Source organism: Pseudorca crassidens, chromosome 1, assembly GCF_039906515.1.
Source record: "Pseudorca crassidens isolate mPseCra1 chromosome 1, mPseCra1.hap1, whole genome shotgun sequence".
Taxonomy (NCBI): domain Eukaryota; kingdom Metazoa; phylum Chordata; class Mammalia; order Artiodactyla; family Delphinidae; genus Pseudorca; species Pseudorca crassidens.
Genome location: NC_090296.1, coordinates 24,776,783 through 24,801,328, shown reverse-complemented (window position 1 = coordinate 24,801,328; position 24,546 = coordinate 24,776,783). Strand labels below are relative to the sequence as shown.

Genomic DNA, 24,546 nt, shown 5'->3' with positions numbered 1-24,546 from the left:
TCTTCCAGGTTGTCCATTTTATTGGCATAGAGTTGCTTGTAGTAGTCCCTTAGGATGCTTTGTATTTCTGCAGTGTCTGTTGTAATTTCTCCTTTTTCATTTCTAATTTTATTGATTTGAGTCCTCTTCCTCTTTTTGTTGATGAGTCTGGCTAATGGTTTATCAATTTTGTTTACCTTCTCAAAGAAGCAACTTTTAGTTTTATTGATCTTAGCTATTGTTTTCTTTGTTTCTATTTCATTTATTTCTGCTCTGATCTTTATGATTTCTTTCCTTCTGCTAACTTTGGGTTTTGTTTTTTCTTCTTTCTCTAGTTCCTTTCTGTGTAAGGTTAGATTGTTAATTTGAGATTTGTCTCGTTTCTTGAGGTAGGCTTGTATAGCTATAAACTTCCCTCTTAGAACTGCTTTTGCTGCATCCCATAGGTTTTGGATCATCGTGTTTTCATTGTCATTTATCTCTAGGTATTTTTTGATTTCCTCTTTGATTTCTTCAGTGATCTCTTGGTTATTTAGTAACATATTGTTTAGCCTCCATGTGTTTGTGTTTTTTACATTTTATCCCTGTAATTGATTTCTAATCTCATAGCATTGTGGTCGGAAAAGATGCCTGATATGATTTCAATTTTCTTAAATTTACTGAGGCTTGATTTGTGACACAAGATGTGATCTATCCTGGAGAATGTTCCATGCGCACTTCAGAAGAAAGAGTAATCGGCTGTTTTTGGATGGGATGTCCTATAAATATCAATTAAATCTATCTGGTCTATTGTGTCATTTATAGCTTCTGTATCCTTATTTATTTTCACTTTGGATGATCTGTCCATTGGTGTAAGTGAGGTGTTAAAGTCCCCCACTATTATTGTGTTACTGTCAATTTCCTCTTTTATAGCTGTTAGTATTTGCCTTATGTATTGAGGTGCTCCTATCTTGGGAGCATATATATTTATAATTGTTATATCTTCTTCTTGGATTGATCCCTTGATCATTATGTAGTATCCTTCCTTGTCTCTTGTAACATTCTTTATTTTAAAGTCAATTTTATCTGATATGAATATTGCTACTCCAGCTTTCTTTTGTTTTCCATTTGCATGGAATATCTTTTTCCATCCCATCACTTTCAGTCTGTATGTGTCCCTAAGTCTGAAATGAGTCTCTTGTAGACAGCATATATATGGGTCTTGTTTTTGTATCCATTCAGCAAGCCTTTGTCTTTTGGTTGGAGCATTTAATCCATTCATGTTTAAGGTAATTATTGATATGTGTGTTCCTATGACCATTTTCTTAATTGTTTTGGGTTTGTTTTTGTAGGTCGTTTTCTTCTCGTGTTTCCCACTTAGAGAAGTTCCTTTAGCATTTGTTGACGAGCTGGTTTGGTGGTGCTGAATTCTCTTAGCTTTTGCCTGTCTGTAAAGCTTTTGATTTTTCCATCGAATCTGAATGAGATCCTCGCCGGGTAGAGTAATCTTGCTTGTAGGTTCTTCCCTTTCATCACTTTAAGTATATCATGCCACTTCCTTCTGGCTTGTAGAGTTTCTGCTGAGAAATCAGCTGTTAACCTTATGGGAGTTCCCTTGTATGTTATTTGTCATTTTTCCCTTGCTGCTTTCAATAGTTTTTCTTTGTCTTTAATTTTTGCCAATTTGATTACTGTGTGTCTCGGAGTGTTTCTCCTTGGGTTTATCCTGTATGGGGCTCTGTGTGCTTCCTGGACTTGGATGGCTCTTTCCTTTCCCATGTTAGGGAAAATTTAGACTATAATCTCTTCAAATATTTTCTCGGGTCCTTTCTCTCTCTCTTCTCCTTCTGGGACCCCTATAATGTGAATGTTGTTGCGTTTAATATTGTCCTGGAGGTTTCTTAGAGTGTCTTCATTTCTTTTCATTCTTTTTTCTTTATTGTGCTCTGCAGCAGTGAATTCCACCATTCTGTCTTCCAGGTCACTTATCCATTCTTCTGCTTTAGTTATTCTGCTATTGATTCCTTCTAGTGTATTTTTCATTTCAGTTATTGTACTGTTCATCTCTGTTTGTTTGTTCTTTAATTCTTCTAGGTTTTTGTTCCTTAATTCTTCTAGGTCTTTGTTAAACGTTTCTTGCATCTTCTGGATCTTTGCCTCCATTCTTTTTTCTGAGGTTCTGGATCATCTTCACTCTCATTCTGAATTCTTTTTCTGGAAGGTTGCCTGTCTCCACTTCATTTAGTTGTTTTTCTGGGGTTTTATCTTGTTCCTTCATCTGGTACATAGCCCTCTGCCTTTTCATCTTGTCTATCTTCCTATGAATGTGGCTTTTGTTCCACAGCCTGCAGGATTGTAGTTCTTCTTGCTTCTGCTGTCTGCCCTCCCCCACCTTATTTTTGAGCCTCCGATATTTCTTAACTCATATCTTTATTTCAGCTGGAAAATCTCCCTTCTCAGATTCTCACACTGAAGCTGCTTTTGATGTTCAAAGATAAAATTCTTATGAATTTTAAGACAGCGATTGCCAAGCTTTGAACCCCAAACCAACAGGGCTCTCTGTGACTCTACTGGTTTCATGCCTGTTAAGTTGGCTCTAGAAATAGATAAAATTATTATTTGAGTTTCATAGATGAGGAAACTTCAATTATCAGAAAGAAGGTTTGTTTTCTTGGTGGCATAATTGTCCACCATTTAATTACTAAAACATATTATAGACAACTTGACTTGTTCTAAATTTTGGTAGACTTTTAACAATGCATATTGTAAGTCCTAATTGCTCCTGGATGTCTTCCCTCATGGCCAAGGACACATTATGAATCATATTAACTATCCTTTCCGGAGAGGTTTGCACAATGGCATACAACAATGCATCACATTTTCCTGGCCAACACAGACATGCTTTGTTTTGCAGTGTCAGTGTTGAAGGGACTGAAGTTTTTGGCATAATTTTGTTAGTAAAAATCAGTTCTCCCTGAGTGGGTGTGATCAGTAATCACACATGCCCTGTTATGATGTCTTCACTTCCCTTTCCTAAGGATTATCTTCCTCTGGTGCCCAGTTGTGAATGCAAGGTCAAACTACGAGTCCAGTTTTACTGAACTTCAGCCTTTTAAAGCCTAAATTACCATTTCATTGCTCTGGTGGAGCATTAGTAACTAGGAAACAGAATTTGGAGTTTATCACACTAATGTACCATTGCTACAGAAATCCCTTGGACTAAAGAAGAAGGAAAAAAGAGAAACATTCTAGAAATAATTGACTATTCACCATCTTTAGAATGATGCTACCAGTGCCTTTGTTTCTAATTTGTTATTCTCTGTTCACCTTTACCTAATCTAAGATGAATCAAGTAAATCCCTTCGAAGGGAATGGATGATGAAAAAACTATTGGGTCCCATCAGAATATTTTAAACAGAAAGCTTTGTCTTTTCCAACAAGTAGCACAGAATCTTTGGAATAGAACAAGAGCAAATTGGTTTCGAGTTAATGAAGGTGAAACACTTGCTGTGGCTATTATGACTGCCATTCCTAAGGGCCACCAGGCCGTGCCATTTTTCACTGTCTTCTGGAAAGAATAATTTATGTAGGCTTCCACTGAGCAGCTGGCTTGCCTTGCGCCTGTCTTCCCTGTGTTCTGGGGCACTGCGGTGGGAGCTGACATGCTGAGCTATCTGGCTGTCTCAGCCTCAGGCTAGCTGTTACCCAAAACAGTGTCGGGGAAAAGACAACATCCCTTCAGGGAGGTAAGCTAGATTTCTTATAGCATTTGTACTCATGGAAGAGCATTTCCTCATACCTGCAGTATCCTTTGTTCTATGTAACAATATACTTAGTTGTGTCTGATATTATTGTCACCACCTTTGAAAACACATATTCACTCTCCTGGGAGTAGTAATATCCTTCCACTCAAATTGTTTTGTACCAGGGAACTGGTTTGCTTAGACCCTCTGTATCCAAGACTGATGGTTTATTGCACAGTCACCTGCAGACAGCAAGTGTTTATTGATGAGGATTTCATAAGTTTTTAATGTGATTATATGTTGGTTTCGCTTTCCCTTCTAAATTACCACTTAATTTATTGTTCAGTTATTATTGATACAAGTGCTATCAGTGAGTAATTCTGTTGATGGCAAGTTCCATGTTTGAGAGGCAGGTTAACTTTCAAACTCACTCTCTTTTGGAGAGAATCTTGCTTCAACTAACAATAATGAAGCTCTTCCTTAAATATTTGTCTCACAAATGAGAGTCTTTGGCATTGAATAAACTTTACCTCTGAATATTTCCATCAAGACTTAGAAACTGGTGGTCTACTCTAAAAGGTCTAGACAGAGGTTGGCTAACTTTTGCTATAAATGGGCAGATAGTGAATATTTTAAGCTTGTGAGCCATATAGTCTCTGTCACAACAACTCAATTCTCTGTCACAACTCCGTTTTGCCCGTGAAGTACAAAAGCTGCCATAGATGATACGTAAGCTAATGGGCAAGGCTGAGTACCAGTAAAACTTAATTTACTAAAAGAAGCAGCAGGCCAGATTTGGCCTGAGGGCCATAATTTGCCAATCCCTGGACTAGAACCAAAAGAGAGGTACATTTGTAGAAATTATGTTTGGGGATAATTTCTATCTGGGATTCCAAACAATAGGGCAAATGGAAGTTTGAAAAACTATTCATTTAAAGCAATTTTTATTGTAGATGCTGGTAATGCAGTGCTAAACAAGACCAATGCTGCCCGGTCTCACGAGGTTTGCATGCTGTTTGAGTTGTTTGTGAACATATAAATACCTAAGTGAGTTCAGATAGCGCCAAATGCAATGAATAGAATGATATAGAATAAAGTACATGCCTAGAAGTGGGAGAAAGTACACCTTTAGGTAGGCCCATCCTGGAAGGCTTTATGAGAAAATGATATTTGAGCTTTGGACATTTGAAACTTGAATGATGAGAAGGATTCAGGCTTGGGAAGGTTTAGGGAAAGAGCATTCTGTGCAGAGGCATTCACAGAAGTCAAGGGCTTATGAAAGGAATATATTTGGCTTGAGGAACAGGAAGACATCGTTGTGATTAAACTGTAGCAGGTGGGGCAGAGGGAAAAGGACTGTATGTCTCTATCTTAAACTGTCCCCATTAGACTGATCTATAATCACAATTTTTTGAGTTAAGGAACTCACCTTGTGATTCACAGTCATCCTTTGTTTGATTCTTGTTTATTCCCTTGGGGAGACGGATTCACAGGTATATAGAGTAAGTGTTCGTTGTCAGAGTATACTTTTTAAAAATTCAAATATACAATTATTAAATTAGAAGCAAGCCAGTGCTTCAGTTGAGAAATAGTTAAATCAACATTTGAACCATATTTAAAGAAATGATGAAACCAGGACATTAGAGGTAAGACTTGTGGGGTTAAGAAACTGTGCATCAGACTCATAGGTCTAATTATTTGGGCAATATAGAGGATTTCACAATAGTCAATGATCTTTGCATAATTGGGTAAAACAGCTCAACCATTGGTAGTTTCAGTATGCATGCCTAGATGCTCCAAAGTCACCAGCTGATTGGATACTGTAGACTGGAAAAAACCTTATCCTACCCTAAAATAATCACATCAGTTTGTTTCACAGAAAATAATGCATCTGCTCTTGTACTATGTAGTAATTTTGTGAAACTTTGGAAAAAATTATTTTTAATCCATTATTGTTTGGGGCTGTGAAAACACTTATCTAAGGAGAATTGCTTGTATCTAAATAAAATGCCTTGAGTTAATTTGACTCAAAATCAAGTCCTTCGCCTCAGTTAAATAGAATTTGAGGAAATGGTTCTAAAAGAATTAAGGCCAGCTCAGGGAAGTTAATTAGAGTGTCTTGCCTTGAAAAACAAGTTAGTTTTCTAGGCAACGGTGTTCGACAACAGTGCTTCAGATGAATGCTAAAGAATTCTACATTCTGGTAAGAATTACTAGAAGAGACTAACACAGTGAGCAGTAACCTATTATAATTTCAGACAGCCAGAGGGAGAAGTCATTCTGAATTAATGAAAGAGTATATCGTGGATTTTTTAAGAAATAAAATTGCTTTAAGAAGCATGCAATAACTAGACCAAGATATGTGTGTGTATGTGTGTGTGTTGTATACCTTCATCCCAATAAATGATCTTAAAGAATATATAAACCTGACTTACTACTGCCATTTCAGTTAATTGAAATATTTCTTCCAAGTTACTTGTAGCATGCTTAAAATTATTTTACTTTTGTAAGAAGGCAAACAGGCTCAGCAAAATTGGTTTGATATGTTAATTTGCTTCACATACCTATTTTTATGGATACTATAAAGGTACATGTTAACCTAGATTCTGCTGCAAATTTTAAATTTTTGTGTGATTCTGAATAAGTTTTATTGAAGGTAGAAGTGTCAATGCTGCATCTCTGCTAACATAATATAGGATTTCCCAAAGTTAATTGGTCGGGAGAATGAAGGTAAGAGATTATATTTTGTAACATGGGATTTTTTTTCTACCTTGTCTTAACACAAAATATTAAACGAATTAAAAAAACTTTTTTTAAATTTAAATCAGGATTAATATACTCACTTTTTCCTGGTGTTTCATATGTGTAACTAGAATAATACACATGCCAGGGAGCAATAAAGAAAATTATTTAACAATAAAATATATTTGGAATTTCAGGTTAATTTTTTCCTTTTTCTACGAAGATATAACGTATTCCTTTAAGTGTACTGAATCTCTTCCCTGGGAGTTGGCAGCAGCAGCTGTTATAAAGGGAACATTTTTGAAATATGGATCTTAATCACATCTAGTGCCATATCCCTCAGAGTTGCCATTTTGTATGGCACGTTCCTCTGACAAACATGAAATAATGCTACTTTAGCCATCTCTGGGAGTTTTATTGAGCATCATCAAACGCTTAGCAACTATTTAAAATATTTCACATGTTCTTACAACCAGGAATCACATATTGAAGAATGGTTCCTGGTTTGGGAACTTTAATGTAATGAAAAAGGGAGAAATATACATGACATGGAAGTAGAATAAGCTGATAACTTTACCAAGTTGCTTGATACTTTTTATAGAAAAGATAGTAGAAATATTATTACTTTTTATAGAAAAGATAGTAGAAATATTATTTTTCCTCTAAACCATTGGTCATGGCAAGGGCCTGTGACTCACTCTTGGGGCTAAAGCTGGTGATTAGGCGTAGACTTTTGGTTTCCAAACTATAGCATGCAGATATCAGAAAATGGATAAAGCAAGCCACACTTCTCACTGCAAATGGATAGGACAATAACATGTTCAGTTATTTGCAATTTTAGCAGAGTTTTCATGGGTGAATATCAACATCTCTTCCTGCATTTCCTGAAAAGTCCTGTGGTTTGGAATGCTAACATCTTCACAATTCACTTTCTCTTATGCTTTAGTAATAGTGAGCAAAAAATAATGTAATTGTCATTCACATTTTACGTTTGATTGTTTCATAAATAGTGGAACCATCACTTAAGTGGGTAAAATTGTTCTGTTTCATTCTTTGCTTTTGTTCAGAATTACATATGAAATTGTTTTTCTGCAAGGTAGCTTTCCACTTACCTTGGCCTTGAAATGAGATATTCTTTAAAAAATGTGTGTGTGTGTGTGTGTGTGTGTGTGTGTGTGTGTATTTTAGAAAACTGTTTTTAACCCAAGGATACTTAGCTTTGGGTCCAGGATCAAAAACCGTTATCAGGTTTTCCAGTTGCATATAATTATACCTGTCAAACAGCTAATGAAGGCTGCTTCAAGAAGTCCACACAAGGCCTTGGCACAGTCAGCTGCCCTGTTGAGTTGTTCTTGCTGTGAATCCTTCGAGATTCCAGGTGTTACTACTTAGCTGGATGTTTCCCTTCATAAGAAGGCAGTCATTTGTGAAAAACAGCTGTAATTACACAGCATTCAGGTATTTCATAATTAAACTAACAGCTGATTATGTGCTATGTGGCTGCTTCCCACTAGCTATCTATTTTACGTTTGGTAGTGTATATATGTCCATGCCACTCTCTCACTTTGTCACAGCTTACCCTTCCCCCTCCCCATATCCTCAAGTCCATTCTCTAGTAGGTCTGTGTCTTTATTCCTGTCTTACCCCTAGGTTCTTCATGACCTTTTTTTTTTTCTTAGATTCCATATATATGTGTTAGCATACGGTATTTGTTTTTTTCTTTCTGACTTACTTCACTCTGTATGACAGATTCTAGGTCCATCCAACTCACTACAAATAACTCAATTTCATTTTTTTATGGCTGAGTAATATTCCATTGTATACATGTGCCATATCTTCTTTATCCATTCATCTGTTGATGGACACTTAGGTTGCTTCCATGTCCTGGCTATTGTAAATAGAGCTGCAACAAACATTTTGGTACATGACTCTTTTTGAATTATGGTTTTCTCAGGGTATATGCCCAGCAGTGGGATTGCTGGGTCATATGGTAGTTCTATTTGTAGTTTTTTAAGGAACCTCCATGCTGTTCTCCATAGTGGCTGTGTCAATTTACATTCCCACCAACGGTGCAAGAGGGTTCCCTTTTCTCCACACCCTCTCCAGCATTTACTGTTTCTAGATTTGTTAATGATAGCTATTCTGACTGGTGTGAGATGATATCTCATTGTAGTTTTGATTTGCATTTCTCTAATGATTAATGAAGTTGAGCATTCTTTCATGTGTTTGTTGACAATCTGTATATCTTCTTTGGAGAAATGTCTGTTTAGGTCTTCTGCCCATTTTTGGATTGGGTTGTTTGTTTTTTTGTTATTGAGCTGCATGAGCTCTTGTAAATTTTGGAGATTAATCCTTTGTCAGTTGCTTCATTTGCAAATATTTTCTCCCATTTTGAGGGCTGTCTTTTGTGCTTGTTTATGGTTTCCTTTGCTGTGCAAAAGCTTTGAAGTTTCATTAGGTCCCATTTGTTTATTTTTGTTTTTATTTTCATTTCTCTAGGAGGTGGGTCAAAAAGGATCTTGCTGTGATTTATGTCATAGAGTGTTCTGCCTATGTTTTCCTCTAAGAGTTTGATAGTTTCTGGCCTTACATTTAGGCCTTTAATCCATTTTGAGTTTATTTTTGTGTATGGTGTTAGGTAGTGTTCTAATTTCATTCTTTTACATGTACCTGTCCAATTTTCCCAGCACCACTTATTGAAGAGGCTGTCTTTTCTCCACTGTATATTCTTGCCTCCTTTATCAAAGATAAGGTGACCATATGTGTGTGGGTTTATCTCTGGGCTTTCTATCCTATTCCATTGATCTGTATTTCTGTTTTTGTGCCAGTACCATACTGTCGTGATTACTGTAGCTTTGTAGTATAGTCTGAAGTCAGGGAGCCTGATTCCTCCAGATCCGTTTTTCATTCTCAAGATTGCTTTGACTGTTCGGGGTCTTTTGTGTTTCCATACAAATTGTGAAATTTTTTGTTCTAGTTCTGTGAAAAATGCCAGTGGTAGTTTGATAGGGATTGCATTGAATCTGTAGATTGCTTTGGGTAGTAGAGTCATTTTCACAATGTTGATTCTTCCAATCCAAGAACATGGTATATCTCTCCATCTATTTGTATCATCTTTAATTTCTTTCATCAGTGTCTTATAATTTTCTGCATAAAGGTCTTTTGTCTCCTTAGGTAGGTTTATTCCTAGATATTTTATTCTTTTTGTTGCAGTGGTAATTGGGAGTGTTTTCTTAATTTCACTTTCAGATTTTTCATCATTAGTGTGTAGGAGTGCCAGAGATTTCTGTGCATTAATTTTGTATCCTGCTACTTTGCCAGATTCATTGATTAGCTCTAGTAGTTTTCTGGTAGCATCTTTAGGATTCTCTATGGGAAGCATCATGTCATCTGAAAACAGTGACAGTTTTGCTTCTTCTTTTATGATTTGGATTCCTTTTATTTCTTTTTCTTCTCTGATTGCTGTGGCTAAAACTTCCAAAACGATTTTGAATAAGAGTGGTGAGAGTGGGCAACCTTGTCTTGTTCCTGATCTTAGCGGAAATGGTTTCAGTATTTCACCATTGAGGACGATGTTGGCTGTGGTTTTGTCATATATGGCCTTTATTATGTTGAGGAAAGTTCCCTCTATGCCTGCTTTCTGCAGGGTTTTTATCATAAATGGGTGTTGAATTTTGTCGAAAGCTTTCTCTGCATCTATTGAGATGATCATATGGTTTTTCTCCTTCAATTTGTTAATATGGTGTATCACGTTGATTGATTTGCATATATTGAGAATCCTTGCATTCCTGGAGTAAACCCCACTTGATCATAGTGTATGATCCTTTCAATTAAAATACACTAAGAAAAACAGTAAGTGAAAAGAATCTCTTGAATTTCTTAAATTACCTATGGGAACAAAACCAACTATTCAGGCCAAGAAATGCCCATCTAGCTGTACCTAAAGGATAGATGGACACACTACGATCCCCACAGAAATGGTGCTAGGAAACCATGAAAACGATTGTTACGTAAGCTTTGCAAGACTAGAAATCTTGGAAGCTTCCTGACATATATAGGCTGGATTTTGTTTGTCTGCTGTTCTCTTGTTTCTATAGGTTGGTAACTAAAATGGTTTATTTTAATACTCTTTAGCAAATTCTGCAATTAGTATACTATAAATCATTCAGTGCTCCTGGTTATCTCATTTTTCACTTTTTGCCTAAGACCTCGTGCCTTTTGAGTGACCTCTCCCTTCAGTAACCCTTGGAGCTCCAGTCTCACTAGCCTATACATGTCAGGAAGCTTCCAAGATTTCTAGTCTTGCAAAGCTTACGTAACAATCATTTTCATGGTTTCCTAGCACCATTTCTGTGGGGATCGTAGTGTGTCCATCTATCCTTTAGGTACAGCTAGATGGGCATTTCTTGGCCTGAACAGTTGGCTTTGTTCCCATAGGTAATCTAAGAAATTCGAGCGATTCTTTTCACTTACTGGTTTTTTTTGTGTGTGTGGTACGCGGGCCTCTCACTGTTGTGGCCTCTCCCGTTGCGGAGCACAGGCTCCGGACACGCAGGCTCAGCGGCCATGGCTCACGGGCCCAGCCGCTTCGCGGCATGTGGGATCTTTCTGGACCAGGGCACGAACCCGTGTCCCCTGCATTGGCAGGCGGACTGTCAACCACTGCGCCACCAGGGAAGCCCATCACTTACTGTTTTTCTTAGTGTATTTTAATAAGAAAAGCATCGAAGCACCTTGGTCAAGAGGAGGAATCTTGGGTCAGGAAAACTTATAGACATACTTGGAATGAGCATTTGAAAAAGACTGAAAGATTTTGAGTTATCAGGGTAAAAGAAAGCTATTTCAGGTGGTAGGGAGTGGCCTTCAAAATCTGTAAAAAAAAAAAAAAAAATCCAAACATTAAAGATTTACTGTGTTTCAGGCACTGCGGCCAACACTTTATGTTCATTTTCTCATTTAGTTCTCTTAACAACACTGCCAAGGAGGTATTATCATTCGTCTTTGTGGTGAGGAAACAAGTGTATTCAATAATATTCATGCAATATTTATTGAGTGCCCATATTTCTAAGTGCTGATAATGTAGCTCTGAACAAGACAGCTCGTATTTTAGAGAAGGGAGATAGGCAATTAACAAGTCAACAAATAAATAGCATAATTTTTCTGGGGCAGTATGTCATGAAAAAAGTCAGATGAGGCAACGGCATTCCTTATGAGTCGGGGTAGGAGGGTGGTCAGGAAGGCCTCCCCAGCAGGGGACACTGATCTGGAGCCTGAATAAAGAGCAGGAGGCCGCCTCGTGGGCATCTAGGGAGAAGGGTCCAGGCAGAGGGTCTTGTGAATGTGGGAACACAGTAGGTGTGTTTGCAGGATAGAAAGAAAGCATATGAGGCTGAAGAGTGAACAGGTGAAGGCAGATGGTAAGAAAAGAGGCATGGGCCACGCAAGGGTCTTGCAGGTCAAGGCAAGGAGTTTGGATCTTATTCAAAGGATCCTTTGAATAAGGATCTTATTCAAAGAGGAGCAGGAAGCTTTGGGGATGTTTTAGGAGGTGAGTGATGTGATTCAGTTTACATATTCTCGTGTTCTCTCAAGACTTTGAGTACTTTGTTCAAGGGGAGACAGGTACAGAGGAAAGAGGGAGGGGGTTGAATCGCTCATCTGGACCTCAAACCCAGGCCCTTCTGCCTTCAACACCCTTCCCAGCATGCTGTACTGTTTTACTTCATCATTGTTAATAAGAGACTGAAAAGAAAGAATGTAGACAATGATAAAGGGGAAAACCAGACTATAAACATGAAATCCAAAGCTTCCATTATTTTAAGAAAATGTAACAGGGCTGTTAGTGCCAACTCCTGGGCATCTGGGGGTCAGCTCGCCTTTGAGTGCTGGGTCTGTGTGTCCCTTGCTGTGTTGATCTTCAGCCCCTGTGACCAGGTCACAGAGGGGAGGCTCCTGTCTAAACATTCCACTAAGAGGAGCAAAGCTTCACTTCTGAGTCTTGGGGTACAAGCGGGGGAGTTGGTTTGGGTCTGCTGAAACTCCGTTGCTGAGTTTTCTTTTCCTTCTTGCTCATAACCGACTCTCTAGCCACTCTTGTGCTCACCAGCACATACTAAGCTAAAGAACAGCGAGCTTTGGAAGGTTAAGGGGCAACTTGTCCATTGCACTCTTTGCCCTGCTAAATCGAGAACCCCATGCAGCATGTGGTGCGTGTGGAGGAGAGAATGCTCCTTAAGAATTTTTTATTTTGTTTTGCAACCTCCCCTTCCCAACTCTCCTCCCCCCACCCACCCCCAGTCCATCTGTGAAGCCTGAATTCTTACACAGGCTATCTGTCTACAGATGCCCCAGCCTTAATCACGTCCTCTGTATTGTGTATGGCTCCTGAATCTATCTACTTATGTCAGTTGTTTATCACTTCCCTTCAGCTGTCTGCTCTTTATCATATTATTGATCAGTCACTCCTGGGTGTCTCAGGTTGGGGAAGAGAGAGACAGGAGGGCTGGAAAAGGAAAGCGGGAAGAGAGTATAGCAGAGGACTGTCAGTTAAGATGGTTCCAAAAATAGCTCAGCCCGGCTGATGATAGCTCTGCTTACAGCTGCCCGTACGGGACTTACGCACTTTGCTGAGATTCTCTGCTGAAATGTATTCCACCAGCTGCTCCTGCAGTTGGTGGCAGCTGGTGGTGACAGCAGTGGGCCGGCCACACCTTCAGAGAAGGAGGAAGCAATAGGTTGGGGGCACGTGACAGGCTCCCACACAGGGAGATGAGGTTTGTCATAGCCTGTTAGAACTCCCCAGGCATCTGTGTTCTTTTTAAAGTATGACCTGGGCACTTGATATCCAGTTGTTTTTTTCCTCCAATCTTTTTTAATGAGTTGGAGAGGTGAGTTATGAAAAAACGGTTATATTTCCCACCCACGGTATGTCTGTCTGTTATTTCGTTGTTGTTGCTACGGTTTATTGTATACATAGACTTTGTTCTCTGTTGCACTTTCTGCTGGGAGATTCAGCTACACAAAGCACTCAACCTTGTAACACTTTGGTCTTATCCAGGGCCTTTGTTTACCAAGGAACCTCTGCACAACTACTGGGTCTAACAGTGTAGTAAAACTAAGTGCAACTTTTATAAAGGGCCCTGCCCCTCAAATATGCTAAGCCTGTGGCATGTAGAAAATGCAGTGTGTCTCACCTTAATCTGATCTAGAAATATGACCCCTTCTCAGAATGAAGTGATCTTTCACGGGCTCTCGGAATTTTGTACTCGTTTTCCTCCAGCCACTATACTTTGAATTCTAGTTTTTTGCATCCGGGTTCTCCCCTGAGCACTGTAGGGGTGCCCCTGTAATTTGCTATACTTGTGGTCTTGCTCTGACACACAGCACACCCTAAACCAGTTTTTAAGCTCTCTTGTAAAATTTGTCTACTTCATCCAAAATCTCTTAAGTATTAAAGTTGTATGCACTTGAAGAAGTTAAGATGTTTAAATTTTCCAGACCAGGGAGTCTTAGGAAACAGGCAAGGTACAAAATAAAAGGAAAAAAGGAAAGAGTGTGTTACTTATTCTTTGATACAGATTCTGTTATCTGTCATGATATGGTGGGGAGAGGGGAGAAAAACAGCTTTCTCCTTACAAATTCCAGCTTCTGCTCCTGCCCTGAATATAAATACTGTTATTCAAAAAGGCTTTTTGCCTACTTCTTGGTAGGCTATTCAGTGACGTATCAGATATGAAGAGCAATTTTATTGCCTAAGTGAGGGGCTGGTTAACATGTGTTTTCCTCCTATCCAGGCTCTGAACATCTGATTTACTAGGTCAAGATGGGACCAAGAATCTGCACTTTAATCAGCATGCTCAGTAATTCTGATGTAGATTGCCTGGTGACTACCATTAGAGAACCCTAGTCTAAATTTTGATAGAATTTTTTTCACAAGTGAGGGCTATAATTTGGAACCCTTGAGAAGAGAGGAAATTGAGGGAAAAGAAATCAGCATCATCTGTGTTTTCCGTGATAGTTTAGAGGGCTCCAGTATTAGTTTATTTCACGACATGTATTTTGTTTTGATTTGTTGCAAAATTACTGCCTTTTTATGTATATTCCATGTCAAGGTGTGAATGGGACAATTTCCATTAGTGGAAAGGCTTTCAGCATTAGCAAAAAGCAGGGAGAAATGACTGTGATGGAGGAGAGTTAGGGCCGAAGTCCTACAGTGCATCGAGGAGGCTGTTTCCTTGTTGCAACCCAGGTTAGAGACACCTTTGCTTCCTTTGTGCATACAGAGTCCCCTGCTCCCTCCCCTGAAGTCTGTCTGGATTCAGTGAAGTCGTGTTCAAGTTCATTTAACCTACATCGCCACCTACTGTCCACCTCCATCCCCATCTAAGAAACGTTTGCTCGGGGTTGGGTGGAGATGAGGTATGAGAGGCTGTACCTTGAGTGCAAGGGGCGACTGTGAATGCACCCCTGTGGACCCCTGTTTAGGATGCCTGATTTACAATGCTTTATTCAGAATTACAGCAGTTCTATCCTTATTTCTAAGTTCTCCCTTTATTTCAATCCAGAAGCAAATTTGGGGTTAGGAATGTCAGCCAAGCTCTGATTGAAACAAAAGCAAACCTCTCTCCACCTAAGAGAGGGCCTAAGGCCCTCTTTCTTGGCTTTAAAATTTTTATTGATTTGGGAATTTAGTGTTAGGTCCAACTGTGAATAATGGCCACTTTGGGCCTTTGGAGTGCTCCTGGCAGTTGTCCAGCTAATTTATGGAAGGAAATCTGAAAATGCTTTGCCCTAGTCCTTCGTTTCTTTATTTTGGTGGATTTCTTTTTTCTATCCTTGAGATTGTTTCCTACTTAAGTTGAGCAGGGAATACTCTCCTATAGCACCCTTCTCTGATTCGCTTAGAAAGAGCAAGTGTCCTTTGAGAAATTCCTACTGCTGGTTGTTGGCCCTTTGCTCCTGTCCTGGCATCTCTAGAGCTGGAGATGGAAGTCATCCTGTGGGTTTCTCTTGTCTTATGCTTTGGCTGTTCTCTTCCATGTGTTTGTTCTTCTCTTAATCTTGTATTGAAATCCATCCATTATCTGAGCTTCCATCTTTAGTGAAGACCCACTTTTGCGTGTTATGTCCTAGGATAATATTCCAGAAAACAGATAATTGCATAGATATAAAATCTTATTTTTATAATCTTTAGACTTAGGTTGGATTAACCAGCATCTTCTCAGGTAGATTTCTTGGAACCTAAGGCAGAATATCTGTATTTGAAGTGCAGGGAAGGCTAAGTAGAGTTTTCATTGAGCTATCTTAGATATAGAATAATGTTAGGTATTGATTAGAATTAGTGACATAGGTTAGATATTTGATATTTGGTATCAGATACAGAGTGATTACCAAGGAGAATAAAACAGGACTAGCACAGCTCCTTTCTTTTTTCCCCTAAACCTCTACTATCTAGGATTATAATAGACGTTTTATAACCAAGAACAAAGTCTTTAACTCTCTTTGTTCCTCTAGCAAATTTTCTTCTGTTAAAAAAAGTCATTAAAGTATCTCTCTATTTTAGAAGTTCTTCATAAAGTCCATCTTAAACCATGCTATGCTTTTAGATCATTATAAGATTAATTAAAATAATTTTTTATAGGCTAACAGCCTTACTTAAAAATATTACTTCATTCTTGTAACGTGAATTCTTACAGACCTCTTTATTGTCTAGGAGAATGTGGATGCATTGCTATTCCTGATAACTATATTTATAATGTGGAATTGGTTTCATACTCTCAAATCATATATTAAATGCATATTATATACATATTAAATTGTAATATTAATATTGGTTTTCTATATAGCTATTATTTATATAGCACTTGCTGCCTGCCAGGCCTTTGGACTATGCTGTTGTATCCATTATTTTACTTCATTCTCCAAAAAACAATGAGAGCTCAGTACTATTCTTTCCATTTTACAGATGAGGAAATTGAGACGCATAGAGACTGACTTGGCCAACAGCACACACTTCGTAAATGGCAGAAAATGAACTTGCATCTAGGGTTATCCTCCTTCCAAAGCTCACATTCTTAAACTTCTGGCTCAAATTCTTCTAGTGTTAAGTCTCTCTTTAATTCACAAGTTTATCTCTGCTCATTTTCAAGAGTGTCGTTGTTGAATTTTTTCTCCTTAAAAGTTACTGCAACAAAATAGCTCTGTTTGAAGATTTCAGTCTTGCTTTACAGCCTTTTGTTCGTTGTTTGGGAAGGATAGAGGGACTGCAGCTGCCAGGGTAGCTACCTCTTAGACTCGTGTAGTGAGTATTAGTGAGTGTAGACTCGTGTAGAGCAGGTAGGCTCTGCTTTGTGTCATCACTCTTCAGGGAGCTAGGCTGGCGGGCCCTTCACCGTCGGGCATGTTGCTGGTTCCCCTGGAAAAAGGGAGGACATAAGGGCTGTTGTGACTGGCATTGAAGTGTTTCTGCCCAGAAGTGACACTTTACTTCCACATACATTCCGTTAGCTCAGGCAAATCACATGGTGTTATGTAGCTCCAAGGCAGCAAGAAAGTACAGTCCTCCTTTAGGAGGAAAACCAGAATGTTGATGAACAGTGAGAAACTTCTGGTCAAATTTAATAATTACTCTAGCCACAGTAATTGATCAATCAGCCTGTCAAATGATAATAACACGACTACTTATCAGTAATGGAACACTTCCTATGTACCAGCGTCTTTGTTGAACAATTCACATACATCTAATTACATCTAATTCTTTACCAGCCTCTCAGGTGGGTTGTATTATTATCTCTGTTTTCCACACGATAAAATTAAAACTGGGAGTCTTTAAGTAACTTGCCTAAGGTTACACAGCTAGTATTTAACAGAGTTGTGATTCAAACCTACTTCCTCCTAATTTGAGAGTCTGAGCGTTTCTCCAAGATTCCTATCATGTAAGTGAAGTCTCTTGACTTCCTGTGCATAGTGCTGGAAGGAACAGAGTAAAGTGATTTCTGACCTAGTTACTTAGAATTGCTAAAACATGCCTCTGCTTTGCTAAAAATCACCTCTGGCTTTGTTGGTCTTTAGAACCAAATGGATTATTTTTCTTTTTGTAAACTCTTCTCAGCCCTATTCTGCTTAGCTTCCTGTTTTTATGGTTGGTAAGATAATTTTTCCCTCACATGAGTTCCTTGAGAATTGGCTTCCCAGGCACTTTCACGTTTTTCTAGCATCTAGCAGTACTAGGGCTTAGAACATCCTGTGATCACCAAGACACTGTTAGGGAAGGCTCATAGCTGAAGAATTCTTAGAAAACGTAGTCACTTTTTTAAAATTCACTTACAAGCATGTTCCCCAAAATCACTTATTTTCAATTCTGTTTTAGTTTTCTCCTATTTGTGAATTAAGTCTCTCCCTTTTGTTTTAGAACATTTTATCAGTTCATTATTTTCTTTTCCATTATATCTCCAGTGTCCAGCAAAACGCCTGGCGCATACATCTTAAAAATGAAAGAAAAATCAATGAACTCGTGGATTTCATGTTCAGGTTCTTCTTCAACTGCTCTTCCTTGGTTATCTCCTTCACCAATGTTTGGACAGATAGCCACTCTGCTCTTAATTATTCCATTGTTTACTGTCTGTATGATTTTGATAAATTTTGTAACCTGTTCTCTCACCTATAAAGTGGGGATAATGGTGTGCCTACCTCTTAGACTCGTGTAGTGAGTATTAAATAGTTTCATGCTACAAAGAACTTGGAATATTACCTGACACAGAGAAAGTACAATAATGATCTCTTTACCCTTTGTCTTGGGAGTCAAAATTGTCCTTCAGATTTCACTTTTCAGGTTCTTTCTTACACTGCCTTATACCTAAAATTTCATGTCCTTTCTATACAAATTCATCACAGGGAGTTTAATTGTATTATTGCCATAGAGTTAGTTAGTGAGTTACTCCTTTTAATCCAATCATTTATAATCTGTTCAGGTTATTTCCCCAGAGCGTGATATTTGTGTAAGACATTCATTCTTTCTGGCTTAAATATTAGTTATTGAGACACGATGGGCTTGAGTATTTGGGCTCCATGCATATAGCCACATACTCATTCATTGATTCCTTTATCCATTCAACAAGTATTTATTGAGAATAATTATAGATATGCTTAGAGGCAGAAAAGAATGTTAAAATCTTTTAGACCAGATCTACCCTCGTTTCTACACATCTAATACTAAGCACCTAGAAGCTGCAGTGTCAAAGTTGTCTCACTGAGAACAGTTAAGTGAAGGAGGATTTCATTTTGTTCTCCTTCTTGGACAGTCCCATTCACCGCAGGAAAGACACTCCCATGAAATCATGAACTTGTGCTCCTGTATGTTTTCTTTGTACTAATGGGAACATTTTGAATCAAATATGAAGAACACTAATTCATATATAGTCTGAAGAACCTCAGTTTTAAGTCTGTTATGGTTGATCCCAAGTCTGTACGGACCTAGAGAGAGTCTAGAGTACCATGTTTTGAGGTCTTCAGCCTGGCAGTCTCACATCAGGGAACTTGTATGGGGTTGCAGAAGGATGCCAGAAGACCTCCTGTATCAGTTTCCTGTATCAGTTTTCCATGAAAATTACCACAAACTAGTTGGCGTACAACTATATACATATTTTTTCTCTCACACTTCTGGGGGCTGGAAGTCTGAAGTCAGTATGCTTCTTGGAGGTCACTGCGGCTCCCTCTAGAGGCTCTAGAGGGTCCCCATTCTTGTGTCTCCCAGTGTTTATGGCTGTCAGCGTCCCTGGACTTGTGGCTGCATCACTCCAATCTCTGCCTCCATCTTCTTATGGCCTTCTCTGCTGTGTGTGTCTGCTCCTCTTTGTGTCTAACTTATGATGATACTTGTGCTTGCATTTAGAACCCACCTGGCCAATACAGGATAAGCTCCTCCACTTAAGATGCCTAACTTAATCACATCTTTTGTTGTATGCAGTAACATTCACTCTTTTGCCATTTAAGGTAATAATCACAGGTTGTGGGGATTAAGACATGGACATATCCTTTCATGGGGCTGCCATTCAATCTACCATACCTGGGTTCAAGTCCTTGTTTGACTAACTATCCACAATTAGGCAAGTTATCACATCTTTCTGAAATGCAGTTTTCTCATCTATGAAATGAGATATCAATGCCCGGTTTACAGAGTTTTAATGAGAAACAGAAGAGAGAATGTGTGCGATGTTCCCTAACTTAGTTCTCAACATAATTAGTTGCCTTAGTTCCAGGTACTCAGAGGGTAGAACAGATTTTAAACTGTTTTACTTTAAAGAAAAAGGTGGCAGGGCGGAGGGGGCACAGACGGTGCTGGCCGCGGGCTGCGAGCAGGGGGGCTGGCGGAGCGCCTTGGGGCACAGTGCGGGGCACTCGCGAGCCCAGGGCAAGGTGTCCAACGAACAGACGGCGCCCCGGGAGCCTTGCCGACCGGCAGCAGGACTACAGAATGGTACCCCTAAATGGAGAGAGATTGCAGGGCTGATCAGAGAGGGCGAGAAACAAGGAAGGCTTCTGAAGGAGGGCATCCTCCGATTCTTCCCCCACCTGAATCCCTGTTGCTATGGAGACCACCAATGGGACTGAGACCTGGTATGAGAGCCTGCACGCTGTGCTGAAGGCTCTAAATGCCACTCTTCACAGCACCTTGCTCTGCCGGCCAGGGTCAGACAACCTGACTGAGGAGAGGCGGGCCAGCCTACCTGGCTGCGATGACAACTCCTACATGTACATTCTCTTCATCATGTTCCTATTTGCTGCCTATTTGCTGTTCATGTTCCTATTTGCTGCCACTGTGGGCAGCCTCATCCTGGCTCCCGCAAAGTGGATAAGTGCAGTGACCCCTATCATGTATACACCAAGAACCGTGTGTCTATGCTCTAATGCTAAGAGGCCAGGGATGGCAGAAGATCAAGACTCCTGAGGATTATCTTGTGGGGCCTCCAGAACTCAGCTATGTGTTACATCAGGCCTCAGTGTTCTAATCTGTAAGATCAACAAGAAACAGTACTAAGGGAAGTCATCATTGGGGAAGGAGGAGAGGATCTAGCAGACCTAGGCCTTGTGGATAAGGATTTTTTCCAGCAAAGATAGACTTTATAGACAGTAGGAGCCCTTTGAACAAATATATAAAAGTGGCAGGAGTTCCCTGGTGGTGCAGTGGTTAGGACTCCGTGCTCTCACTGCCAAGGGCCTGGGTTCAGTCCCTGGTCGGAGAACTGAAATCCCACAAGCCATTCAGTGTGGCCAAAAAAAAAAAAAAAGTATATATATATATATATACATACATATACACACACACACACACACACACACACATATGTATATATATACAAGTGGCAACATATAATGACAAATGAGTGTTCTAGTGGCAGGAGTGTTGGGGGCTAGGGGCTAGAGGAAGGAAAAGAGGAAGCTGTAGCAGAGGGAAATGAGACAGGAAAATGCCCTGAGGACACATGTTTTGATGTGTTATCTTCAATAACCTGAGAAACAGTGATGATTATCCCATATCACAGACAGGAAATCTAAGTTATGTTACTTATATTTTTTCACATTTTATGTTTTTCAGCCCATTTAACATTTGTGATTTTACCCCCTGTGAGGGAAGCAGAGCAAGTGCCGTTCTGCCCATTTGGGCCAAAGCGGTACCATGACTGGAACCCAGGTTCTCTGGTCACCTTGCCTAGTGCTTTGCAAAACTGTGTGCTACCTAGGAGTGGATCTAGGCCTGAAACTTATATAATTCTGGGGGACCCTCCTTAAGAAAAAGAACTTTAAAATATTTTTGCAAGTATTACAAAAACATATCACCATGTTAATACATTGTTGGGGCCCCTCCTAAGATCTTAAGAAGGAGCCATGCAAGTGCAGAGCCCTGACTGTCAAGCCTCATTAGCTCCATGGTCCCTGTGCCCTTCCACCCATGTCCCACTGCCTTTCCCAGCCCCATCTCCAGTCCTGGGGACTTCACTACCTCTAAGGAAGCCTCTAACGTTTTGAATGAATTCTGTGAGTAATTTTCTGATATCAAGTTGAAATCTGCTTCTAGAAGATTATTATCACACCTAGAAGATTATCATATTAAAAGAGGCAGGTACCTGATTCAGTGGAAAGAGAACCAGCCCTGATTCTACTACCAGTGTGGTGTATAAACTGGCTAGACACTTAAAGAAAAGAAAAGGGAAGGTTGACTTATATTTGGTCAGAATTTGTTAAAGTTTTATGACTTGGTTGAAAAAATATTATTGAGCAACCACAAAATGGTTTTATATTTAGTTCACCATTATGCATAGAACAGCCAAAAAATGGTTTTATATTCAGATACCATTATATGTTGGCTGTGCCTCATTTAGTAATAATTCCTTTCTGTCTGCTTTCTGCTGCTTCCTAGCCACTAGCATATTTGATAACATATTACTATGTGATGTCAAATTCTTTAAATAACAATGAGTGATAGTTGGAGTAACCAACCAGTGATGTCTTGCTGTCACAGGCCTGCAAAAAAAAGTCCGTTGAAACAATCTTTGGCTGAAAGAAACTATAAGGGCAGTATAGAAGTTATCATCCACATTTTACAGAATTCTTATTTGAGTTATGTACTTACAGATTCATATTCCAGGCTCTTTCTCAGTCGAACTGTAATTTCTACATCTACAAGTAAAAACACTCATCAAAAAATATGACTAAAATATAATATCTGAGTTTTGTGGTAATACATGGCATTGATTTTATTGAGTTGTTTGTGATTTGGAATAGCTCTGTCTCTCTGAATTAGGAGACAACTGAAGAAATTTAGCCAACATTCACAGATAGGTATAGCATAATTAAAGTCAAGGCGTTTTTCAAAATTTAACCTCAATGTGTTCCTCTGCAAATTCTTATTTTTAGTAATTTTAATTTCTGCAGTCACCCCTTTTCAGTAACTTCTGGTCTCATTCTTTCTTTATCTTGCTCATACACTTTGGCCCCCTTGGCATCTGCTCCTTCTTGCTTATGGAAAGAATGTTGACCTTGAATATGCATAATATTTCATTCTGTGAACTATAGTAAAGTTGATGTGACAATTGGAATAGGCAGGAGGCAATATAATGGGCCAGGTGTCTTCCAGCTCTAAAATCCCATGAACTTACATTCTTCTGAATATTAGCTCCTAAATTAAAATCTCACACTCTATAGCTGAATCCTATCACTATCCTGTCTATCTCCTTTCTCCAATCTAAAGGAAGAATTTTTTATTATTTCATATCTTGGTTTTTTTGGATTACTTTGAGTTATTTTTTTTAAAAAGTAATGAAGATATTAAGTCCAAACTTTCCAGAAGCGTATGAGCATGTTATATATGTGTGTGTGTGTGTTTGGGTGTAAGAGACTGAGATTTTTGCTTTTACTCAACCAACCCTTTAGAGGTCTTCAGAGTTTCCAGGTGAGTTTATTTCTTTAAGACACGACTGCTTTTTTTTTCATACAACCATTTCACGTCTTCCAAGAAATGACTACAAGAACATCTGCTTCAGTGTTCATACACATCTTATCTGATCATCGTTTCCATTCTTTTCCAACCCCCATTCCAAATCACATCCAAAATGGCGAAATATGACTTTAGACGCCAGTTGTGTCCTCTCTATGAATGTTTTCCGTATTTGAAATGGCTGGGGAATTATCTTGCCTCTACCAATAGTAATTTAGAATGAGAAGAATTGGATAAGGGTCATTTCCTCCATCTCCTGAGATTTCAAAAGCTCTGTTTTCTTTTATACCTGATCGGATCTACCAGTTGCAAAGCTGTACGATGTAGTGGAGAAGTGCATGCGGTTAATTATGACAATTACAATCAGTTCTTTACAATCTTTGCTTCTCTTATGGGGTTTAAAGACTATAATGTATGTCAAAAGGACAAAATAATGTTTCTGTGTTTTCTGCTTACAGCTGCTCTTATGACTGGGTTTTGCTCATAAACAGGTGGTTATAAGATGCAATCCTTCCATTAGTCCATTTATCTTACCTGTCTTGTACCCTGGGTTCCCTGGTATGTCATTAAACACAAGTGTTGAGATTCCCAACAACTCTGAGGGAATCTCAGGGCCTGGACAGAATCCCTTGAACATGTTACAATGAAAATGAAACCACTTATGGTCAGTGGAAGTAGATAAAATGCATTTAGTTAATTTTCAGAAACTCCCTCGCTACTCTCAGACCTCTGCGGTCTGCCTTCCTGCCTGCCCCCCTTCACCATCTCTCCACTGTTTTTTTTAATCCCTGCTTAATCCCCACTCTTTCAACTTTGCCCCAGTGAAATTCTGTGCCCAGTTTCTTCTCACCTTTTTGGTCTCAAGTTCATAGCACGCTGTGAAGAGTATAGCACGTGGAAATGAATTTCTGTGCTGTTGGCACAGTTACTTTATCTCTGATGTTGTAAGTCGAATCCTCACAGTGTGCACGTTGCCACCTCATCTTGCCGAGGGCAGCTAGGAAAGAGGTAAGACAAACTTTTTCTCTCAGCACACCTTCCTTCTCTGCGACGCTCACCCCTGCCTGCGAGGTAGGTATGAAGAGGTAGAGGTTCATGGCGAATGAAACTCTCTGAGCCTTTTCCCCCTTGAGTGTACCTTGCTTAAGTAGCATGTTTCCAGTTAATGACCATCTGGTAAAGCTGACAGCCTCAAGTCCTCCTAATTCTTAACTGTCTGAAAAAAATGTGCCCAACCTGCCATGGCTTATGACTGAATTATATAAACCATGAAGCACAATAAAGTAATTAACTTTCAACATGTCAAATTTGACTTGAATTGCATCCTGCCCAGAATTTGATGGCCTTTCCCCAACACTTAAGAGAGCAGGCCTGTGTACTGTTCAAAAGCACTTTGTCACTTCTCAGAGAACCAGTAGCTTTGCGTGGCTGTCTGGACGTGCACGTCAGCAGGTCTGGGAGAAGGGGAATGTCTAGTGAAGTAAAGAGCATGGAGAAGCAGGTGTGAGGTCCACTAGGGAGAGGCACAGCATCTCTTCCCAGGAAAAGGGAAGAGAAGAAATATTCTGCATTTGGGTACTGCACGTTTATCCTGAAAATAACGATTCACTT

The 24,546-nt window shown here is 39.3% G+C and overlaps 1 protein-coding gene and 1 pseudogene across 13 annotated transcripts in view; both read left to right on the top strand.

Annotated features, from left to right (window-relative positions):
* The window catches only part of NRXN3 (neurexin 3), a 1,691,100-nt gene that overhangs the window by 673,267 nt on the left and 993,287 nt on the right, over positions 1-24,546 (top strand). The gene's annotated exons all lie outside the window — the stretch shown is intronic.
* LOC137219870 (potassium voltage-gated channel subfamily E member 3-like) lies at positions 20,029-20,348 on the top strand (annotated as a pseudogene).